At 29.1% G+C, this 11,037-nt stretch overlaps 1 protein-coding gene across 1 annotated transcript in view; it reads left to right on the top strand.

The window, feature by feature from the left end:
• The first annotated feature begins 3,011 nt into the window (after positions 1-3,011).
• Positions 3,012-11,037, top strand: part of LOC117168752 (zinc finger homeobox protein 3-like) — a 78,398-nt gene continuing 70,372 nt past the window's right edge. Inside the window, exon 1 of the mRNA XM_033354504.1 lies at positions 3,012-3,055. The gene's annotated coding sequence lies outside the window, so the exon portion shown is untranslated. The remainder of the gene's footprint in view (positions 3,056-11,037) is intronic.

Below are 11,037 nucleotides of genomic sequence, written 5' to 3'. Positions count from 1 at the left end.
AATAAAACTAATATCCCAAAAGTCTTTATTAGCGAAATTAAAATATTCATAAAGTAGCTTATTTATTGGGGCCTTACCGGCACATTCTTATTTCTCAAAAAAAGTTTATTTTATTTTAATTACCGCTATTAATAAATTATTTTACTTTGGCATATCTGGTATTGATGTATTACTTTTAGTAAAATATATCATCGGGATTTTTTACAAAATTAAAAAAATATATTTATGTCACAGGCCCATTTTTAAACACTTTTTTTGTATTCTACAAAAAATCTGAGTGATATATTTCACTAAAAGAAATACAGTCCAGGTATGCCGAATCAAAATAATTCACTAACAGTGATAAATAAAATAAAATAAGTATTTTTTGAACAAAAAAAAGAGAGCTTTTTTTAAATCCCGCAATATTTATCAATCATCATAAAGTTTAAATGAATTTTGAGAATATAAATTTTTTATAATAAGTAACTTCATTCTGTAAAAAATTTAATTATTTAAATTTGAAGTAAATAAGTTTGAAAATAATTCTTATATTTCTGAGTGTACACTTTTCGCAATATTTCCCTCTTTTCCCCTCTTTTATATAATTTTTTTTTAATTTATCAACATTTGTTATAAAGTTTACCATTTCGTTATACATTTAATTATTTTGTTGAAAATTCAACCAAGTCGTTAATTTTTTTTTTATTTTGTTAGAAAATCTAATTGATTTGTTAAGAATTGAATTACTTTGTTCAAAAATTAATTTTTTAGTTTCTTTAGTTAGCCATTTAATTATTATAGTTTTTGAAAATTAATCATCTTATTTGTTGAAAAATATGCATCACTTTAATTAACTATTTTGTTAGAAATCAGTTGATTTTTTAAAAATTAATTTCTTAACTAACAATCTAATTGTTCCATTTTTGTTCATAAATAGAAATTTTTGATCAAAAATAGATATTTTCCAGTCTGGAATTCGAAAAATTGAATGAAAATTCATGTATTTTATTAAAAATTCGTTTTTGTGGTATACAGAATTAATATTCTTGGTTAAAAATGACTCTTTTTTGGTTAAGAATTCACCAATCTGATTTAAAGTTAAAAGTCATTTTTAAAATGTACATTTTTTGTTGTCGCAAATTCATCATTTAAATTAAAAATTCATATTCTCAGATTAAATATTCAACCTTTTGTATAAAATTCTTAATTTTTGAAATTCAACGAATTGATATAAAATAAACTATTTGGTTTAAAATTAACGTTTTTGTTGGAAAATTTCATTTTTGGGTTCACAAATCACCTTTTTGTAGGTAATTCGATAATTCGGTTAAAAATTAAACTTTTTTTGAAAATTCAATTAATGAATGAACTGTTTGAAAAAATATTATTATTTTCAAAGATTCACCTCTTCGGTTAAAAGTTAATTGATATCACTTGGTAGAAAATATTTTTTGGTGAAAAATCAAACTCTGTCGTTGAAAATTTAGCTAATATTTTTAATTGAAAATTGATCTTTTCCATATAAATATTTGTCTTTTCTTAGGTAACTGTCTATTGAAAAATTCTACTTTCTGTCTTGAAAATTTAACTATTTGGTTAAAAACACCACTGTTGTCGTTGAAAATTTAATCTTATTTGTTCAAAACTTTAAAAATTTGGTTGGAAATGCATCTTTCTATGTTGAAAATGCACCTGTTTGAATAAAAATTAAATTCTTTTTTTGAAAATTCAATTATTTTTTCGCAAATTCGTTCTTAATTTTATTTAAAAATTATCTTGAAGGATAAGAAATCATTTTTAATTGGTTGCAAATTTATGTTTCTGGGTTAAAAATGAACTTTTTTGTAAAAAATTGAGCAGTCTTTGAAAAAATTCATATTTTCCTAGCCTGAGTTTTGCCTTGGAAATTTAACTAATTGTTTAAAAATTTATTTATTTTGTAAATCTTTGTACATCTTTAGTTTTGTTCTACTATTTAATTTGTTTAAGGGTTATCCAAAGTGTACGGACTCGAATAATGAAATAAAAAATAGAACAGTTGTCTGGATCCGAACCCCAGACCGACCCAATCTTGGCCGCTTTCCACGCAACTGCAAAATTTTATAAAATGCTAAATTTTGCGATTGAGTGTCCTCATAGTACATCCTTAGCAGGTTGTCTAAATTTGTTTAGGTAGCCAGGGAATTGGTAAAATTAGTAAATTACTGCAAACACCCAGCTCGGCCTTGTCTCTCCTTCAAGGACAGCTTTCCTCTCATTTATCCAATAAAATCCTCAGATTTATATTTCAGGTTCCTATTTAACGGGTATCATTTGTTTTTGTCCTATACCTGACAGCAACTAATAATGTTAAGCTGCAGAAAGCTGCACGAGACACGTAGCAATGAAAATTTGCCTGAAAACTAAATTTTCCTGCTCAGGTTCTTAAAAGAGATTTATAAACCTCACCAAGAACGAAAGAAGGAGTGTTGCATCCCTTGATTGTTTTCATGGGCCTAGCACTGTAAACTAACACCATCCAACTTTGTCTAGATTCTAGAACGCTAGAATAGAATTCAGATGCCCCCAGTTACCTGTTTTCCAAGGAACGAATAATAATGCCATGAAATTACTATACAGTCAGAGAACACCATAGTTGACGGAATAACCGGTGGACAATGGTCACTCGGTGGCGGGTGGTGGATTGTCCTGCCAGTTTCCGGCAAAATTTCGGACCTTCGGACCAGTAAACCTGGGCAGGTGTTCCAAGTGGCCAATGGTCCAGTGAAACAGCCTGAGGTCGAGATCTGTATATTTTAGGGATCCTCGAGACGAATGGGGGGATATTTTATGCATTTTCGTGTCCACCTGTGACACTTGTTATGCGACACCAAACCAGAAGCAAACCTCAAAAAAGAAAAAGTACATAAATAGTCATTATCGGGGAGAGTCATGCTGAATACGGGTACACTCTGGATAATGTGATTTTTTCTTTGAATTTCAGTTCTGGTCGGGTCAACTTTACAAATAATTAACCACTCTGACCATTTTTACAAGAAGAAATTTGCTTCAACTTATTGTACAGAAATATAAGGTTAGATTCATATAATTTCTATTATGATAACATTCGCATTATCTAGTTTGTGCCTGTGATACCTGTAATGCAAGTTGTAACACCAAACCAAAAACAAACCTAAAAAAAGAAACAGTAAATAAATTGTTATTATGGGGGGACAGTTGTAGTGAATACTGGTACACACTGCATAATGTGAATTTTTCAAAGAAGAATAATAATTATTCTTAAAAAACATAAACCTAAAAAAGGCAGCTTGTGTAACAGAATTGGTGTCGTTCTTTAAATTTTGATTCTGAGTTATAACAAGTGATTTGTTTCGAGTTCTTACACTAAAATATCATAATAGATTCATGTAGTTCCTATTATGAGAACATTCAAATTATCCAATATATTACTGATCAAAGAATCAATTTTAAATCAGTGTTTTAAGGGCATGTGACACAGCTAAATACCTATATTACCGACCACAGTTTTTCAGTTCACTGAATGTTTTTTTTGAACCTAAGAACTTTTTTTGTAAATAAAATATCGAGCTGAAACTTTGGGAAATGTATTATAATACAATAAAGTACGTTTAGGTACTGCAGTTTGGTAGGAACTTCACTGAAAATTATTTCATCTTTTTTCTGAACCTCAACATTTTTTGAACGTTCGAACTTTTTTTATACATAAAATATCGGTCTCAAACTTTGAGAAATGCAAGAGCCGAAAGAAAACTACGTTTAAGTAGAAAGCTTAATAATAAAAGATGTAAAAAAAGAAATTTCAACAATCAAATCCAACGGCATCAGACGGTAACGTTGTCCACGAAAATACGAACCCTCTAGAGCCTCGCCTAGTGGCCGCCAGGTTTCGTATTTTCGTGTACAACGTTACCGGTTGATGCCGTTGGAATTGATTGTTGAAATTTATTTTTTTGCATCTTTTATTATTAAGCTTTGTACTTAAACGTAGCTTTCTTTCGGCTCTGGGATTTCTCAAAGTTTGAGATCGATATTTTATGTATAAAAAAAGTTCGAACGTTCAAAAAATGTTGAGGTTCAGAAAAAAGATGAAATAATTCTCAGTGAAGTTCCTACCAAAATGCAGTACCTAAACGTACTTTATTGTATTCTAATACATTTCCTAAAGTTTCAGCTCAATGGTTTATTTACAAAAAAAGTTCTTAGGTTCAAAAAAAAATTCAGTGTACTGAAAAACTGTGGTCGGTAATATAGGAATTTAGCTGTGTCACATGCCCTTAAGCAAAATAGTTGAATTTTCAAGTTTTACCCGAAAAGTTGAATTTTCTATAGAAAGAAGGCTTAGTTTCAGCCAAGAGATATCAGTTTTTAAACAAAAGATAAAAATTGATTTTGTTTAGTTGCAAAACCCTCGAGATTGAATCATTTAAAATGGCTGATCTAATCAGTGAGTTCCATTGACAGTTACATGAAATCGTTTTGGACTAATTTGTCAATCATCAAATCCAAATTATTCGAATCAGTAACAAAATTGTCTTTGAGTCGGTGACTTTTGACAGATTAAAATTTATAATTTAGTACTTTTGTTTCAGTACTTTGAATTGTGGCATATTCAGGGAATTAATTTGAAATATTATATTTTAGGGTCTAGGTGCAGTTTTATTATAGTCTATATTTATGGCCATTGTTAAATTCGAGAAATTTAGGTATAGCCCTTTACCATTCCTATTTTAATTATTTACTATACCCTGGCAATTATTATCGACTGAAACTTTTGAAATCAGTTGTTCTCGACTTCTCCAGACCTGTGAGCAATTTATGAGATATTTTCGCCTTATTTGAGTTTTAGTGGATATTTTGCAAATTTAAGTGTTGTACTTGAGCTGTTATTATCCCATAATTTTGACATTTTATGAGCCCACTGATCACCAATATTTATTCTTCCATAAATATAAAAATTGAATGAAATCGAATTTTGATCATATTTGCATCATTCAAGATTTTCAATGAAGTATTGAATTAAATTATATTAAATTAAATTATTGATCAAAGATGATTAATTTCCCTCATATAATTTTATAGCATATAAAGATACCATAAAGAAAAACAAAAATTATTATTTTACACTTTTTAGGGGAAATTTTTATTTATACAGAGAAGCAATGTAAAAACATATATCCAGCATGCCATTTATCAATAAAAACATAATTTTAACATTAAAAAAAAAACATTTCAGACATTTGGGATTTATTGTTATACCGAAAAAGACTGGAAATATGTACTAAAAAATAGCTTTTTCAGAATTTTTAAAGATTTCCAGGGAATAAAACAAAATTCTTAGGATCCTTCGAAAAAATTTTCTTTTGGAAAATTAATTTCAAGACAAAATTGAAAAACATTTTAAAAAATACTAAACGATTACCTAAAATTCCAAAAAAGAATGCCGAAGATTTTAAAGTAAAATTTTTCAATTTTGCAAGATTACAAAAGATTACAAAATTGTAGAAAAAAAATTTAATAAGTTGAAGATATATTTAAAAGTTTTTAAAAGATAAAGAATAATTCAAAAGTTGTAAAAAGGTTCAAACTTGTTTTCTTAAACATACATTTCTGAAGGTTATAAACAAAACAGCTTTTTATGAATATTGATAGGTTTCTGAAGAATAATCAAGCAACAAAGGATTCTTGAAATTCCTAAGAAAATTTCTTATGATTTTTAAGTTCAAGAAACTATTTTTTAAAGAATATTTCTTAAACTTTTGGAAGATTTCCCAAATCCTAGGAATCCTAGGAGGTAAACTAGAAAATGATTTTTCTAGTTATTTCTTGTTGTTAAAAACTCGTCTTTTTTATTGAAAATTAATTTATTTCACTGAAAATTTAACTTTTACGTTTTTGATAAGAAATTATCTTTTTTATTAAAAAGATGTATGTTTTCTAACAGAAATTTATTCTTTTACGATTGCAATATTAACTATGAGATTTTTTAATAAGAGTCCATCTTTATAAATCGAAAACTTCAATTATTTAGCTGAAAACTCTTCACTCTGGTTGAAAATTTTAATATTTGATTAAAAATCCGTGTTTTGATTTTGAAGTTTATCTCTTTTGTTATAGAAATTTAATATTCTTTTTAGTAAAAAATGCAACTAGTTTTTTGAAAATTGAATTATTCAGATCGAAACTCATCTCATTAGTTGAAAATTTAAAGATACGAAAAAATTGAATTCGCAATACAAAAAGACACAAGGTTAAATAAAATGTTGAATAACAAACCTTTTATTCTCTCGGGACACGTAATGAGAATGTTGTCATTAAAGCCAAAAGAGCTTTAACAAAAGAGAATTCACTAAATTTCTGTTTTCGATGGTTTGACCTTTAATTTTAAAAGCCATATGCAAAAATGTGAGGGATATACAATGCCTGAGCGCGGAGCGAGATCCAACAGGTTTGCACCCCATCGGCGCGCCCAAAACTTTCGACCCGCGCGCACAGCGCGCGACGAGACCGTTTTTTAGAATAAAAAATACTAAAGAAGTATTTGAGGATGGATTTGATGATTGTTAGAAAAAGGTTGAATCGGACTGATTCTAGAAATTGATAAGTGTAAGATCCTCTTTGGTGAAGTGGAAATTGGAAGGTAACCACTCCCCGCGCGTATAGGTACTTTTAGTCGAAGGTTAGTCATTAGCGGACATAAACACACTAGAGGGTTTCTTTCTTTCACAAGTGTCTTTCCAAATCTTCTCTCTCTGAACGCCGTCTTCCAAGCACTCTAATTACGACTAATTTTGTTAATTACCAGGGAACAGCAAGAGACCCGCTCATTCTCGTACCTGACTAATTCGGGGGTCCAACATTGTGTCTAGACTTTAAACAACATTCGCACAACCCGACTGAGGGTCTCGCCACTCATGTAATTAGCCACTTCCACCTTCTTCCTCAATTTTGCATTTTCCCACTACAATCAGCCACTCCTTTCCAAGAAAAATAATTGGATTTATTTCTCTATTAAAAGCCGATATCTACGTTCTATGCTCTAAATTTGATTCAGTCAAAAGTCACTGATTCAAGGTAGATTTTCACTAATTTAATAAACTCGGGGTCGCCGACTGACAAAAAAGTCAAATGGACTTTTCATAATTGCAAAAAAACTTTTAAAATCAGTCAATTTGATTCACTGATTAAGTCTCTGATTTTTAATCATCCAGTCTATTGGATTTTTTAATCAAAAGTGTCAGTTTTCAACCAAAGATGGAGTAAATGAATTTTCAATGAGATAAATTAATTTTTAACATGATAAATGAAGTTCTAAGAGAGTAGTTTAATTTTTAACCAAAGGGATTGATTTTAAAGATGATTTTTCATCAAAGAAGATTTATTTAGAAAATAAACAACGATTTTGCAACAATGTAGAAGAATTTTCAACATGAAGGATAAATTTTCAACTAAAAAAATATTAGTTATTAACAAACAAAAAATGAATTTTCTAACAAATCTTCAAAATTGCAACCAAAGAAGATCAATTTTCTTATTAAATAAGGAATTCTAAACCATACAAATAATATTTTAACGAAAGAAAAAAAAAACAAATTTTCTACAATATAGTTTAATTTATCAGAAAAATAGTTCAGTTTTCAATTAATCAGGTGAATTTTCAAGCAAGAAAATTTAATTTTCTATCAAACAAGGTGAATTAAAAAAAATTCATGGATTTTCACATAAGAAACACTAATTTTTGCAAAAATGAATTAGTTAATATTTTAGTTAAGAACATTTGTTTTTAACAAAAACTCAAAAGAAGTTTTAACAGAATCGTAAAATTCAAAACGTCTTTTAACTAAAATCAAGAACTTTCAAGCTGAGAAATAAATTTTTAACAAAGCAGTTGAATCAATTGGATTAATTTTTCATGAAATAGTTGAAGTTTTGATCGAAAAGATGAATTTCAAACAAAGAAGATTGTTTCACAACCGAATAGTTGAATTCTGACAAATTTTGAACAAAATACATGAAATTTTAATTTAAAAAGCTAAATTGTTGACAACCAAAAAATTGAATAGTTAAATTTTTAGTTAAAGACATTAATTTTCAACAAAAAAATAACAAACTTTCAACAAAATAGTTAGAAACAAAATTGGTTTACCTGGATTACGCTGGATTACAATTTATTATTTGGATTGATTATTTGGAATACCTCAGATTTTCCTGTATTACCATTTATAATTTGGATGGCCTAAATAACTTATACTTAGATGGATTACAAGTGGATAACTTCTGATTACAAGTGGATTGTATTTTACTATAAGTGGATTATGCCAAAATACTGGGGTCGCTTTCGATTGTTCAGACTACCTGGATTAGAAATAGATTACTCTGTTTTGAAGTGTATTACTGTATAATGCAGGTGGATTACCATGGATGAAAGCTGGATTATTTTAGCTAAGAACTGAATTACTTTGAATTAGAAGCGGATTATGCCACATTACAAATTGACCACGCCTGATTTAAAATGGAATAAACCTGATTACTAGTGGATTACACTGGATTGCAAGTGGATTATTCTGGAATACTGCAATTAATGCAGATTACAATTTGATTAATATCAGATTACGCGTATTTATAGATGGATTATCTCGTATAAGTTCTGGATTACTCCTTATTAGAACTGGATTACATTCGATTACAGGTGGTTTATGCCAAATTACAAATGGATTACTTATAAATACAACTGGATTATTTCATATCACAACTTATCGTAAGTGGATTTAAAAAGGATTACACCGACTCATAAGTAGATTATTCCGGAATACTGCGATTGCTCCAGTTTGGAAGGGGATACCTGCTGATTGTGAGTGGATTTCGGACGTATTACACGTGGATTACTTCGAATTATAACTGGATTACTTTAGATCAGAACTAATAAACGAGGTGAACACTCTTGATTACATATGGATTACTTCGAATTACAGGTGGATTACTTTGAATTACAAGTGGATTTCTTTGGACAAGGAGATTACTTTAAGTTACTTGTGGATTAATAGAATTTTCATTCGAATTACGTTAGATTGCAAATAGAAAACTCCTTATTACAAGTGGATTACTCCACTTAAAATTGGATTATTTCAAAATACTGGGATGGCGCTAGATAGATTACAAGTGTATTATAGTGGATTCTAGCTGTGACAGGCAGATTAAAAGCAGAATCATTCGGAATTAATTTGATTCTTACAGATTCAACCTGAATTAAAACTTGGATCATAATGATTCAAAATTGTTTGAATACAAATATCCGATTTAGTTGGCTTTATTTATATTCAGGCAGATTAAAACGCATTAAATTCCGTTTCGAAACTCCTATCAGGATAGATTCTAAAATCCGGATTTTGAGAATGTTGCAGAAAATAAAAATGATGAATTCTGTTAAGTGCGAAGTAACATTCAGGTAGATGGTGGAACTCGAGCAAAGAATTAAAGGCTTAAAAGGGGTGGTTTCGGTTTCGGCTTCTTCTGATGTTCGCGAAATAAAAATACTCTCTCTAGGTACACTGTAGTGTCTGCAGACAAAGATCGACAATCCTTTTTCAGCCGAGGAACCTGGCGGATGCAAGAACAATATTTTACTTTGAATAAAAGATAATACCTGCTAGCTAGCCCTTTCTCCAATATTCAATTCTACCTGGACCTTCTCACTGAAAAACTGAATAATTGATGAATATGAAGATGTCCAAGGAAACTCATTCACGAAGATAAATCGAGTCAGCTCAACATTATTTCTGTTTGGGGACGTGCCTAACGAAGCAGCTAACAATTCGTAACAGGTTGTAAATTATCTTCAATGTGATGATTCTGCATTTTTCCGGACAAAATTCAACGATTAATAATAACTTCTTCTTTACACTTTTATCATTAACATTTGATGCTGCACCATTGTCATTATTCGGGATTGTATAGGATTCAAAAAAATAAATGAACTTTTAACCAAAGAGTTGAATATAGTAAAGGATAGATTTTTCTGATAAATATTTTTAGCATCTGTTTAGCAACACTTTTATTGTTCGTTTTGTGATTGAAAAAACTGAGAGTAATACAAAAAGAAAACACTTTTAATATTCAATTTAGTAAAACCCAGAAAATGAGAAAACCACTGTAGTGGAATTTGTTGAAACTATTTTTAAACAGTAGAAGTTTTAATTGTTTCTTAATTTGTTTTCATCTGGCAACATATTTTAAAACACAATCTTGAATATTCTAGCTTAATATTCAGATTGAAAAAAATATATTGATAGTGAACGTCTATTAGTGTTTCTAAAGTTTTATATTTATTCGGATCAAAATTAGGATAGGAAACCATAAGTGTCATATCTGTTGCTTCTTATTTTGAACAATGAAAATTCTCATTGTGTCTTTATTTGTTTTTCATGTCTCAAAAACGTTGTGATGCAAAACTACTCTTAATTCAGCGTTCTTTTGATAGTTATTCTCCATTATAATTCTGGAATACCACATAAAGAAAATACAAGCTCTAAATAACTTTAAAACTTTAATCTTGAATATAGTAGTTTTATATTCAGATTAAAGAAAAAAAAACCAACAGATGCATAGAGCACATCTATTGTTGTTTCAAAAGCTTTATAGCCATTCCGATTAAACTTAGGACAGTAAACCATTAGTGTCGTATTTGTTGCATCTTATTTTGTAAAATGAAAATTCTCATTGCGTCTTTATTTGTTTTTGTGTTTCAAAAATGTTGCAATTCAAAATTGCACTTAATTCGGAGTGCTTTTGATAGTTATTCTCCATCTTAATTTTAATATACCATACAAAGAAAATACATGCTCTGAACAACTTTTGAAACCTAATCTTGAATATTCTAGTTAGATATTCAGATTGAAGAAAAAAAAAACCAACAGATGGATAGAGCACATCTATTGGTGTTTCAAAAGCTTTATAGCCATTCCGATTAAACTTAGGACAGTAAACCATTAGTTTCGTATTTGTTGAATCTTATTTTGTAAAATAAAAATTATCATTGTG

The sequence above is a fragment of the Belonocnema kinseyi genome, chromosome 3 (assembly GCF_010883055.1).
Source record: "Belonocnema kinseyi isolate 2016_QV_RU_SX_M_011 chromosome 3, B_treatae_v1, whole genome shotgun sequence".
Taxonomy (NCBI): Eukaryota; Metazoa; Arthropoda; class Insecta; order Hymenoptera; family Cynipidae; genus Belonocnema; species Belonocnema kinseyi.
The sequence above is the reverse complement of the archived record's forward strand: the minus strand, read 5'-3'. Positions and strand labels throughout refer to the sequence as shown.